The 19,189-nt window shown below is 47.5% G+C and overlaps 1 protein-coding gene across 2 annotated transcripts in view; it reads right to left on the minus strand.

The window, feature by feature from the left end:
- DLG5 (discs large MAGUK scaffold protein 5) overlaps positions 1 to 19,189 on the minus strand; it is a 136,054-nt gene that overhangs the window by 116,227 nt on the left and 638 nt on the right. The gene's annotated exons all lie outside the window — the stretch shown is intronic.

The following is a 19,189-nucleotide window of genomic DNA, read 5'->3' on the forward strand; positions in this document are numbered from 1 at the left end:
CAGGCTCCCAGAGTGCTGGGATTACAGGTATGAGCCACCGCGCCTGGCCCAGAGCTCCACTTTTTTATTTGCAATCACATCATCCTTCTATTGATGACTTACCTGCAGCTCACACTACACACCACTCACCACATGATCTGACAACACTGAAGCAGTCTATACCTGTTCAATGAGTACTAGCAAGGTCAAGTTGCTCTAAAGGTTGCTAAACACTCAATCTCTGTGCTTGCTTACTTCATCACAGACCAGGAACCAGGAGATTGCAAACCAGCACTGGTCTGTAGACCACACCCTGAGTTGGGGGTAGAGTAGGGAGAAACAAACCAACCAACCCGCCCTGGATGTCATGGCTGGGCTCCTGCCCCCCTATGCCACTTAAACAGCCATGGAACTGGGACAATCATAAGAATGAAAATAACCGGGCCGGCGCGGTGACTCATGCCTGTTATCTCAGCACTTTGGGAGGCCAAGGCAGGCAGATCACTTTAGCCCAGAAGTTCAAGACCAGCCTGAGCAACATGGTGAAACCCTGTCTCTATAAAAAATACAAAAAGTAGCCAGGCACAGTGGCATGCACCTATAGTTGCAGCTACTCAGGAGGCTAAGGTAGGATAATCAATTGAGCCTGTGAGGTGGAGGTGGCCATTAGCTGAGATCATGCCACTGCACTCCAGCCTGGGCAACAGAGTTATACCCTGTCTCAAATACACACATAAATATAGCAGCTTATGCTTACACAGTACTTACCATGTGCCACACACTGCTGTCAACACTTACTAACTTATTTAACCCTCACAATACAAGGTCCTGTTATTATCCCCATTCCACAGATGAGGAAACCAAGGCACAGAGAGAGAAAGCAATTTGGCCATGGTCACGGTAAGTGGCAGATTCAGGATTCAAATCCAGTATCTTGGCTCAGGTACAGGCTCTTAATTACTCTCCTAAACTGACTCCTGAGTAACCCGGCCTTCCTTACCTGTTTCCTCACTTGTAAGGTCAGGTAAGGACCCCTAAAAGGTTGCTGGTGAGATCAAATGAGAAAATAAATACAAAAATAATAAAGCATCTTATGCAACACAACACCTACCACCTACACAGCATACAACCACCCATGTGTGGCCATGAACCTGCAGCAGCCACCTACCTTTCACACAAGCCACGAGAGGGCGGGGGAGTCACGGATCCCATTGCAGAGGTGAGGACATGAGGCCTGGAAAGCAGAGGTACCCTCAGCCCCCTCTCTCCTTAGCCATGCTCTTCTCCTCCCCAAAGAGACAGCCACAACACAGGAGCATGTCCCACACTCCCCAGAGGACACACCAACTCTATTTCCAAACATCCCCACTGTAACTCTCAGAGTTGAAACTGGGGAGAACGCTGGCTTTCCAATCCTCCTAGCAACTCACAGACAGCCAGTCAGACACCTCAGGGGATCCTGGGAAGGCCAGCCAGTCTACATCCTCACCTACCCACCTGCGGCCACCGGGTCCTCCTTCACACATCACAGACTACCCATCAGCCTCCCACCCAATGCCAACCCAACCCATTCCCCTCTCCAGCCCCAGCAGCCTCACAAGAGAACCAGCCCAGAGAGAATGACTGGAAGGACAACAGAGGCTGGTTGGCCTGGCCTCATTTTTCCAGCACCTGCCGAGCGAATGCTCCAATCAGAAGCCCCGAATTACCAGACAAACCCGCCAGTCACAGAATGGATTCTCTCCCAAGTCCTGCTCTGTGCTCTCCCCTCGCCAGGTCTACCTCCCTCCTTCCAGCCGCCTGCCTATGCCCAGCTCACCATACACCCTCCTTCCTTAGGCACTGAAACTTCAAGCAGCCTCACCTGTCTGGCACTATCTGTACTACTAGATACCCACTCGTTCAAGTTTTCCAACAAGACAATAAACTCCTGGGGGGTGGGGGGACAGAAGCCATCTTCTTTGTTGCCCTTCTGAGAATCTGATGGATTTTTAGACACAAAAACACTTGCCATGTGCTATAAAGCACAAAATGGAAGGTGAGAAGGAGGAAGTCAGTATAAGCTAGGCTGATTATTTTCTGGTATTTCTAAAAGCTCCACAATAGAGCAATTAAAAAGGAAAACCTTTGAAACACAACAGCAGGATATATATGTTCCAGCTAAAAGAACAAATCCAGGTTGGAATATTGTTCATGGTAGATATCTTTCCATCTTTGCATGCTCAGCACTTAGCCGAGCCTGGGAAAGAGTAGTGACCAGGTACTTGCTGGAGAGATGGACAGATAAACTCTTGTCAGAATCTGGGCTCCACCCTAAAGCTTGTGTTATCTCATGCAAGGAGAAGACACTGTGACCAGCTCCACTGAGTTCTCATGAGAAGCCTGAAGATGAGGGAGGTTACAGAAAACCAAATACTGCATGTTCTCACTCCTAAGTGAGAGTTGAACAATGAGAACACATGGACACAAGGAGGGGAACATCACACACCAGGGCCTGTCAGGGGTGGGGGTCTAGGAGAGGGATAGCAACAGAAGAAATACCTAATGTAGATGACGGGTTGATGGGTGCAGCAAACCACCATGGCACATGTATACCTATGTAACAAGCCTGCGTGTTCTGCACATGTACCCCAGAACTTAAAGGTATTAAAAAAAAAAAATGAGGGTGGCTGAGGACAAAAGATCAAGACCACATGAAATTTCACAACTTCCCACAGAAACAAGGACAGCTGGTCACCATTTTGTTCTCTCTCCCTGGGCTCACAAAATCGGGGGAAATGCAACAAGATACAGAAAGGTGGTTTGCCATTTTCTAGCAAAAATGAGTGGGGGGATACATAGGCGTATATATACTCACACCCACAGCCCCTAAACTCTAAACCGCCATGGGTTTAGCTCCGTTTTTTTCAGGAGAAGGACTCAAAACCAGCACATTTTGGTTTTGTTTACTTTCCTGCTTTTTCTTGGATCCAGCTCCTACTGAGATTGGCTATCAGGGTGGGTCCCAACTCAGTGTCCACAGGGCCTTATCCTCTTATCTTTATAAAAGGCTTTTTTCCCTGGGACAAGAGGCCCGGTGGCCTCATTTTCCTGCCTGAACTCTGCCCTGTGACTAAGCAAGAAGAAGCCACGGCAGCCAGCACCCAGAGTTTCTGCTGTGTCACAAAAAGGAGTCATGGGTCTCCCTGCCAGCATCAGACCCATTCCCCGACTCAGCACTCAATTTAGATACCACGTCCTACGTCTACATCCAGAAAGCCCCCAGTGTGACAGATGCTCAGAACACATCTGCTGAATGAATGGACGAATGCTGTGACGAAGAGAGGTGGAGAGGTAGGCAAGGCTCAGACCACAGAAATGGTCACAGGGTGGCCTGCAGTACCGAGTAAAGGTAGTCATTATCAAAAAACTGACAAGGACTCCAGGGCTTGCCTAGCTCTCAGCAGCTGATGGCCCTGAGCAGGCTACCAAACTCTACTGGCCGAGTGTGCCCATCTGTAAAAGATAAATATCAATTGCAGAGGCTGATAAAAGATTTTTTTCATTGATCAGGAATGAAAGGCTGTAGCTCAAGTCCAGAAACTGGGATGCTGTGTCACTTGCTCACCCTCACTGTAAAGGCTGGTGCCCACAAAGCCAGGAGAATGTCAGGAAAAACCAGCCACGGATCTGAGACTTCCCACCCAGCCTGCCCCTGGTAAAGAAGTCTTGGAAGGAACCCCAGCCTGGGAAGAGACCTGGATCCTGTATCCACCTCTGCCAGTGGCATGCCATGAAATCCTGGTCAAGTCACTTTGTGTCTCAGGACTACTGTTTCTCATTTGTAAAATAAGGAGTTTGGGCAAAGTGGTTTCTAAGATCCCTTCCAGCCATGGCATTCAACAATCATAGGCTGCTTAAGAAATGTAGGCCAGGCGTCGTGGCTCACATCTGTAATCCCAGCACTTTGGGGGGCCAAGGCAGGTGGATCACCTGAAGTCAGAGTTTGAGATCAGCCTGACCAACATGATAAAACCCCGTCTCTACTAAAAATACCAAAAATGACCTGGGTGTGATGGCACACGCCTGTAATCCCAGCTACTGGGGAGGCTGAGACACAAGAATCTCTTGAACCCGGAAGTCAGAGGTTGCAGTGAGCTGAGACTGCACCACTGCACTCCAGTCTGGAGTGCAGCCTGTGTGACAGAGCGAGATTCTGTCTGAAGGAAAAAAAAAAAAAAAAACATAAACAGGAAAAGAAGTTCTGGTCAGATGAGAAGAAAGGTTACTTGGAATGAGAATAGAGGTTACCATGAATACTGAAAAGGCCACTATATATTTTTTTTAAGAATTAAAGTGTTTTATTGATTGATTGATTGATTGATTGAGACAGGGTCTTACTGTCCACCCAGGTTGGAGTGCACTGGCCCAATCTCAGCTCATGCAACCTCTACCTGTCAGGTTCAAGGGATCCTCCCACCTCAGTCTCCCAAGCAACTGGGACCACAGGCATGCGCCACAGCTAATTTTTGTATTTTTTTGTACAGATGGGGTCTCCCTATGTTGCTCAGGCTGGTCTCGAACTCCTGGGCTCAAGCAATCCGCCTGCCTCCCAAAGTACTGGAATTACAGGTGTAAGCTACCACACCCAGCCAGAATTAAAGTATTTTAAAGTATTACTTCTTACATTAAAATATGTAAATAGAATTAGATTTTGTTTCCTTTGTTTTGCTATCACCTTCCTCAATATTGGCTGGAAAGATCTTTACTACATTCGGATAGCAGATTGGCAATGGTCAAATATGTGCAGATTTAATTTGGGGACTCAGGGGTCATCTTACAGCCAGGGAGGTACCATTCAGACAAGCAAACTGGGGTGGACTCTGAAGAAGAGGTTTGAGAGGCATGCCACATCTATAAAAATCCTGTTGGCAGGGAAAACACACCCTGGCTTGAGGTGGCCACCAGGGCAGCAGCTCTGAGTCAGAGATGGCCATCTCTAATGGCACCGCTTTCCACACGGGCAGCCCTACAGCCCCCACGGCAGGCTGCATGTTAGCAGGAGCTTGTTTACGCATAAAAACGAACAGTTCTCTTATGCAATAGAGGGGTAAGGCAAACAAGTGATAACATTTTCTTAAAAAAAAAAAAAAAAAAAAACAGGCTGGGTGTGGCAACTCATGCCTGTGATCCCAACACTTTGGGAGGCTGAGGAGGGAGGATCACTTAAGGCCAGGAGTTCAAGACCAGCCTGGGCAACACAGCGAGACCCCATCTCTATGAATTTTTTTTTAATTAGCTCAGCATGATGGTGGGTACCTGTTGTCCTAGCTACTCAGGGAGGCTGAGGCAGGAGGATCACCTGAGCCCAGGAGTTCAAGATTACATTGAGCTAGGATCATGCCATCAATCATGACAGCATGGGCAACAGGGTAAGACCCTGTCTCTTTAAAAAAAAAAAAAAAGGATAATTTTTCTATTTATATCTATCTATCAATTTATTTATAGAGATGGGGTGGGGTCTCACTATGTTGCCCAGGTTGGAGTGCAGTAGCTATTCACAGGCATGACCCCACCACTGATCAGCATGAGAGTTTTAACCTGCTCCATTTCTGACCTCCTTAGGCAACCTGGTGGTCCCCCGCTCCCAGGGTTACCATATTGATGCCAAACTGGCCACCTGATTAGCACAGCACACTACAGCCCAGAACTCTTGGGCTCAAGCGATCCTCCCTCCTCAGCCTCCCAAGTAGCTAGGACTACAGGAACATGCCAGCATGCCCACAAGAATAATTTTTCAAAAAAAAAAAGTAACCACTGCTCACTGCAATTGACCTTCTGATGGGATTTTCACTCTGCTCCTCCCCACATCACTGTCCTGGTTAACAGAGAGTAGTTTTTACTCGCCACAAAGTGGCTATTTGTCTTTTTTAAAAGCACAGTTCATCCCAAGAGGAAACCTACAAAGGAAGCAGGTGAAGACAAGAGTACCCAGTGAAAACACCATCCGCAGCCTCTGGCTCCAGCAGTGGCTCACCACCCCAGCTCAGCTCACGCAAAGCAAGGTGAGGCTTTCAGGTGGTGCTTCCCTCTCCCACATGGGGAGCATCTTAAACCAAAAGCAAGCAGACCAGTGGTTTTCAAACTGGGTTCTGTGAACTGTGGAGAACCCCAGGGAAACCTGTGGAGGAGCCTCAAGAAGGCCACAAGCTCAAGGGACAAGCTCCAAGCCCATACTCCCCATCAGTGCCTCTCTCGTCTAATTTACAGATCTGGCTCTCACCTAAGAGTGCAGTTAACAAAAAAGATCTCATGGCTAAAAAAAATAAAAATAAAAAACTTAAGTCATAAAAGACATTTACACTTTGTACGTGTTATTTCATTTAATTGTTTGCATCAGCCCTGTGAGGAAACCATGGCTAAACAGTTTCAGGATTGCAAGTCGCCACCTAGAACAGTCCACTCCAGAGCTGGATAGCACCAATCATTTTTAAAAGTTCTTCCTGAAACAACCGGCCTGGGCAAGGGGAGCTGCCAGGGATTATAAAACAGACTTCAGAGACAACATCAACTAAATGCGGTGGGTGGCCCTTGCTAAAATCCTGATTTTAATAAGCCACCAATAAAATGACATCTTTGAGACAAGCAAAACTGAGCATCACCCGGGCAACTTGATAACATTAAGAAATTATTATTAATGCCTCATCTCTTAGAGACACATCTTTAAGTATTTATAAGAAAAATGACATGCTGCCTGGGATTTGGTTGGGAGAGATGGGTGATTGTTACATTATCCTCTCTGTTCTTCCACATGTGTGAATGTCTTTTTCATTTTTTACTTTTTTAGAGCTGGGGTCTGGCTCTGTCTCCCAGGCTGGAGTGCAGTGGTACACTCAGAGCTCACTGCAACCTCAAACTCTTGGGCTCAACCAATCCTCCCGCCTCAGCCTCCCGAATAGCTGGGGATACAGGCAGGGTCCCCTTGCTCAGCTAATTTTTTTTTATTTTTGTAGACATGGGGTTTTGCCGTGTTGCCCAGGCTGGTCTCAAACTCCTGGGCTCAAGGAATCCTCCTGTCTCGACCTCCTAAAGCGCTGGGATTACAGGTATAAGCCACCATGCCTGGCTCTTGAAAGTCTTTAATAGAATTTTAAAAGGAAGAAAGACAGGGAGGGAGAATGGTTCTTCCTTAAAATGAACTCAATTCTACCTCCAAGTACCTTCTGGCAATCAGACCATGTTCAGCTTTCTGGGATCAAAGAGAATCAGGTCTTATTACATACCCTGCACCATCTGAAAATGAGCAGCATCTAAGTCCCTCTAAGTATCCTTTCCTCAAAAACAAGCTCTTCAAGGTCCTTTTGGAACTGAACTCCTCACAGGTCACAGCAATGCCCTCCTTAAAAATGTGGGCTTCAGGACCAAAGAATTGTGAAGGTGTCTTTTGAGCAGCCCAGAGAAGCATGGGCCTCCTCGTCCACTGCAGGCCTCTGCCTTGGGCATCTCCCATTTGAACTCCAAGTATGGCCTATGCCCTGGGATGCCTCCTGATTCCATGCACAGGCTGGGAGCTTGTTCTCTACTCAGGGACAAGCTACCCCGAGTAGCTCCAGAGGCGGCAGCAGCAGCTTGCTCCTGTCTCACCTAAATCATCTCCACCCTCACCAAAGCCCTGGGTGAATACTATTAGCCCCTCTTCTACAGATGGGGAAGAGAAAGCAGGCCCAGGAGGTTAAGCGACTTGAAGTCACACAGCTTAGGAGTAAAGAGCCAAGATTTAAGCCCCAGTCTGTGGGGGTCCCCAAGAGTGGACTCATGACATTCAGATGTCTCCAGTCCCGCAGCCTTGCTCCCTGGCTCCAAACCCACCAAGAATGCCCCCTGGGTCATTCATCCATGTCCTTCTCCTCCCAAGAGTAACATAACACTCTGAAAGCAGAGACCACCTTCCCCACCTCCTAGCCCAGCACCTCCCAGGGGCTCAGCAAAGAGTTGCCCAAAACTTAACCAGTCCCAGACCTGCAGCCGCCAAACCACCAGGATGGCTCTCCACAAATCTTTCCAAGGCTCTCCCAGAAACCCCAACTGTGGCCCAAAGCCCAGTTCTCTTCACTCATTTCTAGTCTCTAGAGCAATTCAAAGAATAATGATCACAAAACCAGGCTTCATTCTTGGCGAACTCCATAGGGGAAACAGGACCAGAGAAGACACACATCTATAAAATAATGACTACTGGCCCCAGAATCACATGTGACTATTTCAGCTGGTATCAGAATTTAAAAGACTAGGGGCTGGGCACGGTGGCTCGCACCTGTAATCCCAGCACTTTGGGAGGCTAAGGTAGGTGGATCACGAGGTCAGGAGTTCAAGACCAGCCTGGCCAAGAAAGTGAAACCCCATCTCTACTAAAAATACAAAAATTAGCTGGGCGCAGTGGCAGGCACCTGTAATCCCAGCTACTTGGTAGGCTGAGGCAGGAGAATTGCTTGAACCCGGGGGACGAAGGTTGCAGTGAACCAAGATTGCACCACTGCACTCCAGCCTGAGCGACAGAGTGAGATGCCGTTTCAAAAAAAAAAAAAATAGGAAAGTTTAGTGTTTTGGTACTCTGAATGAGAGGGCTAGGGGAAACGTAAAAAAATGATGGTATACGTTGATGCTCCAGTTTCACACATTAATGTTTTAATTTCCCAAAAATGCATTCCTCAGAACACTGATGTCGCAAGATGCTCCATGATAAAGGACTCTGTGGTTAAATCAGTTTGGGAAACACTGCCTAATAAAGCCACTCTAGTGAAGCCCCAAAGCACACTGGCTTAGCCCTCTCAAGTGGCCTGCAGAAAAGAACCTAGCACTGCCTGGATGCATTTGACCACAGAACCCTTTTAGGGCATAGCAACACTAACATCCCAGCAAACTAGCAGTTAGAAGATGTTTCTTTGGGAAATGCTGATCTAGGCCTTTTGAAAGAAAGTCTCAATAGCCTTGTTATCCCGGATTTGAGACTGAAAAACCAAACCAATCCTAAATGGGATAAGGAGGAAGTATCCAAAGAGCAAAAATAACGAACATACTTCAAGGCCTTTAGGGATGAAGATGTAAGTACTGAAAACACAAAGAAAATGTGTGAACATTCCTTGGCTGCCAGATATGAATGCCACTAGGATTGTTTGGTTAATGTCTGGCCTCCAAAGAGTCACATGTAGGATGGGTGTGGTGGCTTATTCAATAATGGATTGTTTGAGGCCAGGAGTTCGAGACCAGCCTGGGCAATATAGTGAGACCTTGTCTCTACTAAAAATAAAAAAAAAATTAGCTGGGCATGGTGGCACATGCCTGTAGTACCAACTACTCAGGAGGCTGAGGCAGGAGGATTGCTTGAGCCCAGGAGGTTGAGGCCACAGTAAGCCATGATCACGCCACTGCACTCAGCCCAAACAACAGAGCAAGACCCTGTCTCAAAAAAGAAAAGAGTCACAGATAACTACTGAACTGTCCTAAGACTTTCCAAACCATATCTGAAGGAAGAAAAAAAATTTTTTTTTTTGTAAGACAGAGTTTCGCTCTTGTTGCCCAGGCTGGAGTGAAATGGCACGATCTCAGCTAACTGCAGCCTCTGCCTCATGGGTTCAAGCACTTCTCCTGCCTCAGCCTCCCAAGTAGCTGGGATTACAGGCACAGAACCACCACGCCCGGCTAAATTTTTGTATTTTTAGTAGAGATGGGGTTTCATCATGTTGGCCAGCTAGTCTCGAACTCCTGGCCTCAGATGATCCACCCGCCTCAGCCTCCCAAAGTGCTGGGATTACAGGCATGAGCCACCACACCCGGCCAAAAACAATTTTTAGAAGAAAAAAAGGAAAGAAAATGCTATCCACCCCCATGTCAGGGTGCTGTGAACAGTATGGATTTCCTTAATTAAAACTCAGAGTAAACAGTATGGTACCTTCTCAAAAAATTGAACACAGAATTACCATATGACCCAGCAAGTTCACTTCTGGGTATAAACCCAAAAGAAGAGAAAGCAGGGACTCGAAGAGATATTTGTACACCCATGGTGTCATAGCAGCATTATTCACAATGGCTAAAAGGTGAAAACAACCCAAATGTGTCCATCAACAGGTAAAGAAACAAATAAAATATAGAATATATATATATATATATATGAATATTATTCGGCCTAAAAAAGGAATTTTGACATATACTAAAATATGGATGAACCTTGAGGACTTTATGCTTAGAGAAGTAAGCCAGTCACAAAAAGACAAATCTGTATTGACTTCACTTATAAAAGGTAACTAAAGTAGTCAAATTCCTAGAAACCGACAACTTGAGAGGCCAAGTCGGCCAGATTGCTTGAATCCAGGAGTTCAAGACCAGCCTGGGCAACATGGCAAAGCCCCGTCTCTTAAAAAAATACAAAAACAAAAAATCAGTCGGGCATGGTGGCGGGCGCCTGTAGTCCCAGCTACTCAGGAGGCTGAGGTGGGAGAATGGCGTGAACCCGGGAGGCAGAGCTTGCAGTGAGCCGAGATCGCGCCACTGCACTGCAGCCTGGGCAAGAGAACAAGACTCCATCTCAAAAAAAAATAAACAAAAAAAGGAGCTGGGTGTGGTGGCATGTGCCTATAGTCCCTGCTACTCGGGAGGCTGAGGTGGGAGGATCAATTGAGCATGGGAGGTTGAAGCTGCAGTGAGCCATGACTATACCACCGCACTCCATGCATTCCAGCCTGAGCAACAGAGTGAGACTCCATCTCCAAAAAAAAAAAAAAAGAAGAAAGAGAGAGAGAGAAAGACAGCAAGAAAGAAAGAAAGAAAAAAAGAGACAGACAGGAAATATTCATATAATGGTGACTGTCAAGGTCTAGGGGGCCATGTAGTTATTATTCAATAGGTACAGAGTTTCGATTTTGCAAGATGAAAAATTTCTAGAGATGGATGGTGCTGATGTTTGCACAGCAGTGTACAAATACTTAATGCTGGCTGGGCGCAGTGGCTCACGCCTGTAATCCCAGCACTTTGGGAGGCCGAGGCGGGTGGATCACCTGAGGTACGGAGTTCGAGACCAGCCTGGCCAACGTGGTGAAACCCCGTCTCTACTAAAAATACAAAAATTAGCCAGGCGTGGTGGTGGGCACCTGTAATCTCAGCTACCCAGGAGACTGAGGCAGGAGAACCCGGGAGGCGGAGGTTGTGGTGAGCCGAGATCATGCCATTGTACTCCAGCCTGGGCAACAAGAGCAAAACTCCGTCTCAAAAAAAAAAAACAAAAAACAAAAAACTTAATGCTACTGAATTTGTACACTTAAAAAGTTATTAAAATAGTAAATGTTATATATATTTTTCCACAATAAAAAATGGTTCAAGGCCGGGTGCAGTGGCTCACGCCTGTAATCCCAGCACTTTGAGAGGCCAAGGTGGGTGGATCATTTGAGGTCAGGAGTTCAAGACCAGCCTGGCCAACATGGGGAAACCTTGTCTCTACTAAAAATACAAAAAAATTAGCCACGTGTGGTGGCACATGCCTGTAGTCCCAGCTACTTGGGAGGCTGAAGGAGGAGAATTGCTGCAACTGGGGAGGCGGAGGTTGCATGAGCCGAGATCGCGCCATTGCACTCCAGCCTAGGTGACAGAGTGAGACTCTGTATCAAAAAAAAAAAAAGGTTCAAATGGTAAATTTCATGTTATGTAAATTATTATCACAATTTTGTTTAAATCCTCAAAGCAAATGGGTTATGAGCCTTAGTGTGAAATGAACGTCAAGGTCAACAGGAATTATCCAACAAGGGTTTAGAGGGATAGACTGCCAACATGGGACACTCCAAACATCTCTATTTGGTTTAAAATGTTTCTGTAGCACTTTTGTGGAACGCAGTCTCAAAAAGATCAATAGAGATACACCGTTCAGAGGAATGCAGTCTATCCCAGGTAAAAGGCGAAAAAAAAATCCAATTTCCCCCCAGCGCAATCCCATTTAAGATTCTTCCCTGCTGAACACACATAGCATCCCTACTGTCCAGGCCAACACGCAGCTCAGCCCTCTTTCTCTATGTTTGCTACCTCTGTGGCTCACATCTTCCCAGGGTTTCAGGAAACGACTATAGAGCCCCCTCACATGGGGCAGAACATACAGGTGGTTGGAATGAGGTGGGACAAAAAAAAATGAGACAACAGCCGAGAGTGGTGGCTCATGCCTGTAATCACAGCACTCTGGGAGGCTGAGGGAGGCGGATCACCTGAGGTCACGAATTCGAGACCAGCCTGGCCAAGATGGCAAAATCCCGTCTCTACTAAAAATATAAAAATTAGCCGGGGGTGATGGCACACACCTGTAATCCCAGCCACTCGGAAGGCTGAGACAAGAGAATCACTTGAACCTGGGAGGCAGAGGTTGCAGTAAGCTGAGATTGCACCACTGCACTCCAGCCTGGGCGACAGAGCAAGGCTCCATCTCAAAACAAACAAACAAAAAAAACAAAAAAAAAAAACTGAAACAAAATATTTATCCTACTCTGCTTACTTTTTCAGGAAATGGAAAACCAGAGTATCAAAAACCACTCAACACTAACATTAAATCAGATTAACAGCAATCCTGATGTAGAGCTGGAAGGGCCCCCAAAATCAAGTCCAACCCAATCACCCAACCTCCTTGGACCAAATGCCACCTGGTAAGTGCTCAAAACCCCACAGGAATGAGCAAGTCTCCCGTCAATGCTCAACCTCTTCTGTTTTGACTGTTGAACTGGGGGAAAAAAAAAAAAACAAGCACCAGGAAGCTAAAAGGCTCTGCCAAGGTCAAGATTTTGCAGTTAGGAGCAGATCTCCAGTTCAGGGCTTTTTTTTTTTTTTTTTTTTTAAAGAAAAGTTCCTCAGTATTCTTTTGAGGACATCAAGTTGACATTCAAATTCTATGTGTAGAAAGGGAATGACTTTCTACTCTTAGACAGTGTGGGTGCTCCACATGGCTCCTGGCAGCCAGCTCCACACCACCAGTACCTGATGGGCAACCTTGGGAACTTCAGACATCAATGTCACACCACCTGCTTCCATCACAGACATACCGTGGGCGGTGATATCCCTGTGTACATCTGGGGCTTGCTCAAGCCTTCCTCCTCTCCCACAGCCTCTGCCACCATGAGGTCACCACTTAGGAATCTGCATGTATATTTGAAGAGGATCTGGACAAGGATACATCATTCACTCTACACACAGCTGACTATTCATTCGTTCAACAAAAAATTATCGAACACCTATCTTGTACTAGGCTCTATTCTGGGCATGAGGACTATAACAGCAAATTCAGCTCAGGGAGGACAGCTCTGACACCTGCTTGGCATAGTATACAAGGAGCTCCCACAGAACCCTCAGAAACACCAGGAGATTCCCAGTTTTCTGGCTCTAAGGCTAGTTGCTGTCTACTACTGCCACTGTTGTGCTATATTACTCAGGGTAACAAAATGCTCTTCCATTTTTCCTACCATGGATTGTCAAATAGCACAGTGAAGTAGTTAGTGTTTTAATTACTTTGTAGAGGAGATAAGCTCAGAAGGGTTAAAAACCTTGCTCAAGGTCTAAAACCTTGTAAGGTCTGATCATTACTACCTAGACCCACCATCCCACTCCAGCAATGACCGCCTGTGCTAACTGTATTATCGCACAAAGGTGGTAATGCTTGGAGTGGACATTCATCTGCTCTTTTACCTGCGTGACATCGCTGCTGCTTGTCTTCCTTTAGACAACTGCTCTGCTGCCCTCCAAAAACCCACATAGTGTTGGAATGGGCTGCCAATCACAGTAGCCCATCACCTTACCCTGGGGTTCCACTGCTGGGCACAGTGCCAAAGCTGAGCCAGTCTTAGTCCTCTAGCCCTGGCCACAGTGACCGGGCCTCATGTGGACACATAACACTGGCCAGACCAATCAGAATCCTACCATGAGGTTTGTCTGCCTGGGCTGATTGGATAGAGCTCCCTTTCTTCCCTGGTCAGGGGCTGTGAACATGAACAGAGGGGCCTGAGGTCATGTTCAGACCCGTGGGAAAAGCCCACAGCATCGATCCAAGAGGTCAAACGTCCCAAAGGCCAGTTTCCACCATCCATCCAAAGGTTGTGGAATATTCTAAGTCAATACATTTCTCTTTTTCTACCTAAGATGATCTGAGCTAAGTTTCTGTCATTTTGCAATAAAGGTACCCTGAAATGATACACAGATAAAATCTGCCCTTTACTTAAAAACCTCTTCTCAACCATTAATTTCAAATGACTCTGCCACTTCCTCTTAAATAACACAATTAAAACCACCTAAATTAGCCATGCAGGGTGGCATGCGCCTGTAATCTCAGCTACTAAGGAGGCTGAGGCAGGAGGATGGCTTGAGCCCAGGAGTTTGAGGCTGCAGTGAGCTATGATTGCACCACTGCACTCCACTGTCTCTAAAAAATAAGTAAATAAACAAACAAAAGAACCAAAAGAAAAACTACAACAGCTGGAGCTTTTACTTATGTCCCTTGCCCTGCTGACCCTCCAGGGCAGAGGGGATGAAGAAAAGGTGGCTGGTACCCGAAGGAAGTAGAGAGAGAACAAAAGGCCCAGGCAACCTCTGCTGAATAATAAATAACCCACACCTGACAATCAGCACCCATCTGCATTAGTCCCACTAGAAAAGCCTGGCAGGGTTATTCCCTTGGGGAAAAAAAACAAACTTCCAGCTCTAACTTCTGACAGTGTACAATGCCTAAATTCAAACCTCCCACTCAGCCTAGCCATTAAGGTCCTCCAGATTACCTCTGCATCCCCAATTCCCTTCCACCCAGAGCCAAGGCCAATCCCCTGCTCTGCTCAGGCTGGGTAAACACATGGCTCCTCTCTATGGCTCAGCCTGTGCGGTCCAGCCTACGCGGCCCACATGTCCTCCCTCCATGGCTCCATGCATTCAGAGCTTCACTTCAACACCAAGTCCCAGCACATTCGCGAAGCTCTCCTCGGCTTCTCCAGCGGATGCTGCTGGCTCCATTCTCTTAAGTTTGATGAAGCAAGTCAGCCAGTTCACTAGGAAAGTAAAGAGGAGGCACGGGAGGTGTGGGGAGTGGGAATGAGAAGGAAACATCAGGCAATGAGCACACGAGAGGTCCAGCAAGTTCTGCCATTTCTGCCTCCCAATAGAGGCCTGGTGGGAATGACTTGAGGAGTCCCACATTTAGATGGTAATGAGAGCCACTAGAGGTGAATGAGAGTATCTGGGGAAAGTGTGTAGCATACCGAGTTTTTTGTAAAAGAAAAAGCCTGTTTGTGCATCTCTATCAGTTGACCTGTCTCATAATGTCACTCTCATGAGCGTCCCATTCCCCCAACAAGGCGGCAAGCTACGGACTAGAATTACATCCTGTGCACGCCGGCCCCTGTCTACACCCCAGCCCCACCTGGGCCAGGCACTTCAATGCTCCCGGTGACAGAGGCAGGCGGTGCAGCACCATTAGCCCCATCTTACAGATGAAGATACTGAGGCTCACCCCAGGGGCAGGGAGTTGAGAATCCTCAAGGGAAAAAACTCAGGTGTTTCCCCGAATCAAAGGGAAAAAACAAAGGACTGCATGGGGCTCCAAGTGACCAAGCTAGACTTGGCTACTGGGAAAAACAAGAGACCCAACTGAGCCACTCAAGTAAACAATTCTGTCTTCTCCCTACCACCAGCTGGGGCAAAGGTGTTCACTTGTTCCCGGCAGATCCATGTATCAAATCCGGGACAAGAGAAAGCTACATAATTTCAGAGTCCCACAGTGACTGGAAATGTCCTGAAATTGTAGTGGGAAGGCCTAACCAGGGAACAGGAAAAACCACCCCAGACAAGGAATCAGGGGCACTGGGCTTGGCCTTGACTCAGGCACCTTTCTGCCCTGCGACTTCTTCCTTACAGACAGGGCCCTGGAACCAAAGATCATAAGACACCACTCATCTCCCTGGGGCTGCCACAGAGTTAATGAGATATGAAGATAGGACACAAAATCCTGAATGACAATGCCCTATCAATACCGGAATAAGAGCCACACCTCCAACAAAAAAACCACAACACAGTGTGTCTCCTAGTCACTCCACACCCCCAGGCCTGAGCGTGGTAGGTTTAAATGTCTGGGGATCTAACTCAGCAAGAGTTGCCCCGATGGGTTGGGTTTGCTCACCTGCCCACCAACACCCAGGCACGTGTCCTCCCCAGTTTCCTTCCAGTTCCAGGCCCCACGTGGTAGGCTGCTGCCAATGCAGACTCCCTCAGCACCCAAGTGCCAGTGGGGGATGGGCATTCTGGATCAGGAGCCCACACAGGGTGTGGAATCCATCAAGGAAGCTCCTAGGTGGGTGATGGCATCATCTCCAACAGAGAATCGGTGCCAAAGCAGCCACCCCTTGACGCTAAGGATCCCAGGGAGCCAGCTGGTTCCTCTCTCAGGCTCCGCAATGGCCTCGAACTGAGGCCAATTCATACCCAGAGCTGCTGCCCAGAGCACAGAGTGGAAATCACTCAGGAGTGGAAGGAGGCAGGACCAAGTGCTGGGTTTTCCTGACTATGGCTCCTCAAGGAAGAAGACTTCCATTCCTTCAGCCAGAGCTGCTCTCTTATGCACTGAGCTTTGACCATAAGGAATACTTCCTGGCTAAAAGAAAAAAAAGCAAAAAACTGGAGACCTACAACACAGCAATTTACCCTTCACAAAGGAGCCTCCCCTGCACCGGGGCAGTGGCTCACGCCTGTAATCCCAACACTTTTGGGAGGCTGAGGCAAGCAGATCGCTTGAGCTCAGGAGTTCAAGACCATCCTAGACAACATGGAGAAATGCCATCTCTACACAATATACAAAAATTAGCTGGTGTGGTGGCATGTGCCTGTGGTCCCAGCTACTTGCGGGGCTGAGGCAGGAGGATGGCTTGAGACCGGGAGGCGGAGGCTGCAGTGAGCCGAGATTGTGCCACTGCACTCCAGCCTGGGTGACACAGTGAGACCCTGTCTCAAAAAAACAAAAGCCCCCAACACGCCACTGTTTGCTGACACACCATGTCACCCTCTTCCCCAGGGGCTTCAGGTGGCATCTTGCCATACCAAATGCTGTCCTAACTTTTTTCTTTCTTTTTTTTTTTTTTTTTTTGAGACGGAGTCTTGCTCTGTCACCTAGGCTGGAATCCAAGGGCACCATGTCAACTCACTGCAACCTCCACTTCCCAGATTCAAGTGATTCTCCTGCCTCAGCCTCCCAAGTAGCTGGGACTACAGGCGCCCACAACCACGCCCAGCTAATTTTTGTATTTTTATTAGAGACGGGGTTTCACCATGTTGGCCAGGCTGGTCTCGAACTCCTGGCCTTAAGAGATCTGCCCGCCTCGGCCTCCCAAAGTGCTGGAATTACAGGCATGAGCCACCACACCCAACCAGGTTTTTCTAATGCATTAAATAAAATGAACTTAACTTCTCCTTGAAAAGTATTTTTCTAAGGATTTCATGACCCTCTCCAAAGTCACATAACTCTGCATTGTGGTAAAACTGGGGTATGAAATCAATGCCCTAGGGGATAAAATCCAAACCCTAATCTCTGCCTTCCTTAGAGGTCAAGACTAGCTCCTAGAACTTCAGCCCCATGAGGCCCCACATTCTCCACCAGACACGGAAAGGGTGAGACCTAATTAATGGCAATTGATCCATCAATCAATTTTCAGAGATTAAGGCAAGCGTTGATTCACATGCTTCCCAATGCAGACTTCCAGTCTGTACTAAGTTCTGTGCTTTACGAAAGACTTTCAGAAACAGATCTTAACTTCTTCATTCAGAGATAGATTAGATAGATACATAGATACAATTAAAAAGAAAAAAATTACTTTGTTGAGATCCCCTCTGTCCTTATCCTCATGGCCACATCTGACAGTCCCTTCCTAGCATCTCCCAAAGCACTATCCCAGGAAAGGACTAGGTTTGCCCAGTAACTCTGACATGACCACAACTAGGGGGAAAGAATGCAGGTTTGAGGGACAGAGATGCAAGTCAGAAGCTCAAAGTGGAGACGGGAGGGCCACCAATGAAATGACCTGCTGTGTGGCCAGCAATTTAGTCTCTCTGTCAGTTTCCTGCAGCTACAAAAATTGAGGTTAAGATGGCCAACATAAGAGAGCTGTTACCAGGAATGCCTTATAAAATCATTCCCTTAATAAGTGGGGCTTTTAACAGCCAAATAAATGGGTCCCATCAGCCTTTGACCTTCAGGTTGCTAAGGGCAGTTTCTCAGCCCTCTCGGTTCACTTGTTTTTCTTTTATACATATATCCTTATTTATTTTTACTGTACCTATCGATTCACTGTTAAAACAGGGACAAGACCTAGAAAGATGGCACTTTGTTTCCTGGCTCTGAACAAGTTAAATCAAACAATAGGTTATAATTCAAAATTCCTGGTGCCCAATACTTTCTGAGCATTTTAACCACTCCAAGCCAGAGTTTTCTCTCTGGCAAAGAATAACAGAAAGCTCACATAGTGGCAACGACAACTGAACGTGATAAAGCAGAGCGCCTGCCACAACAGTAGATGCCCAATAAATGCTAGTTCTCCTCCTCCCTCAGTGCCATGTCTTCTTCCTCCAGCTGCCTTGTCTAAAAAGGCTGGCTTCCACACTCCACGGCCAGGCCAGGACAAGCCTACCACTTGTCAGAAACTCCCGCCAGTATCCGTTCCTGCACCCAGACACACACTTACAAATCAGTCATCCCCAAGACCAAAGACACAGGGGTTCCAAAAGGCACCCTCAAGGGAACCAGTCACCAGCCTTCCTCGTTAAGCAGCTCTGCGCTCTCAGGGAGAGAACTTAGCCCCAGCAGCCACTACTAGGATTTTCCCATGGTGCAATGCAACTTCCCCAACTTTTCCGGGCCCAGTTTCCAAAGAAACCCAGGCAGGCATTGTGCACAATCAGCCACCAGTCTGGGAGAGACTGGGCTCTGAGCAGAGGAAAAGGAGCTGGGACAGCCAGAAAATGAAAAAGCAGCTGTGGCCCCGGCACAGGATGGCAGCGACCAAAACTTAAGAGTAGGGGTCCTGGCCCAAGTCCCATTCTTCTGGACGGTACCCTTGGTTAAAGGCTAGCACAGGGTGCCAAAGCTAGCGGACGGTGAGGAGCCTCAGAAAAGGGACTGATGGACATCCTCCGAGGTACCCCCTACCCGCTACTGGACCTGGTGGCCCCCGGGGACCCTGTCGTC

Source organism: Pan troglodytes, chromosome 8, assembly GCF_028858775.2.
Source record: "Pan troglodytes isolate AG18354 chromosome 8, NHGRI_mPanTro3-v2.0_pri, whole genome shotgun sequence".
In the NCBI taxonomy this organism is placed as follows: Eukaryota; Metazoa; Chordata; class Mammalia; order Primates; family Hominidae; genus Pan; species Pan troglodytes.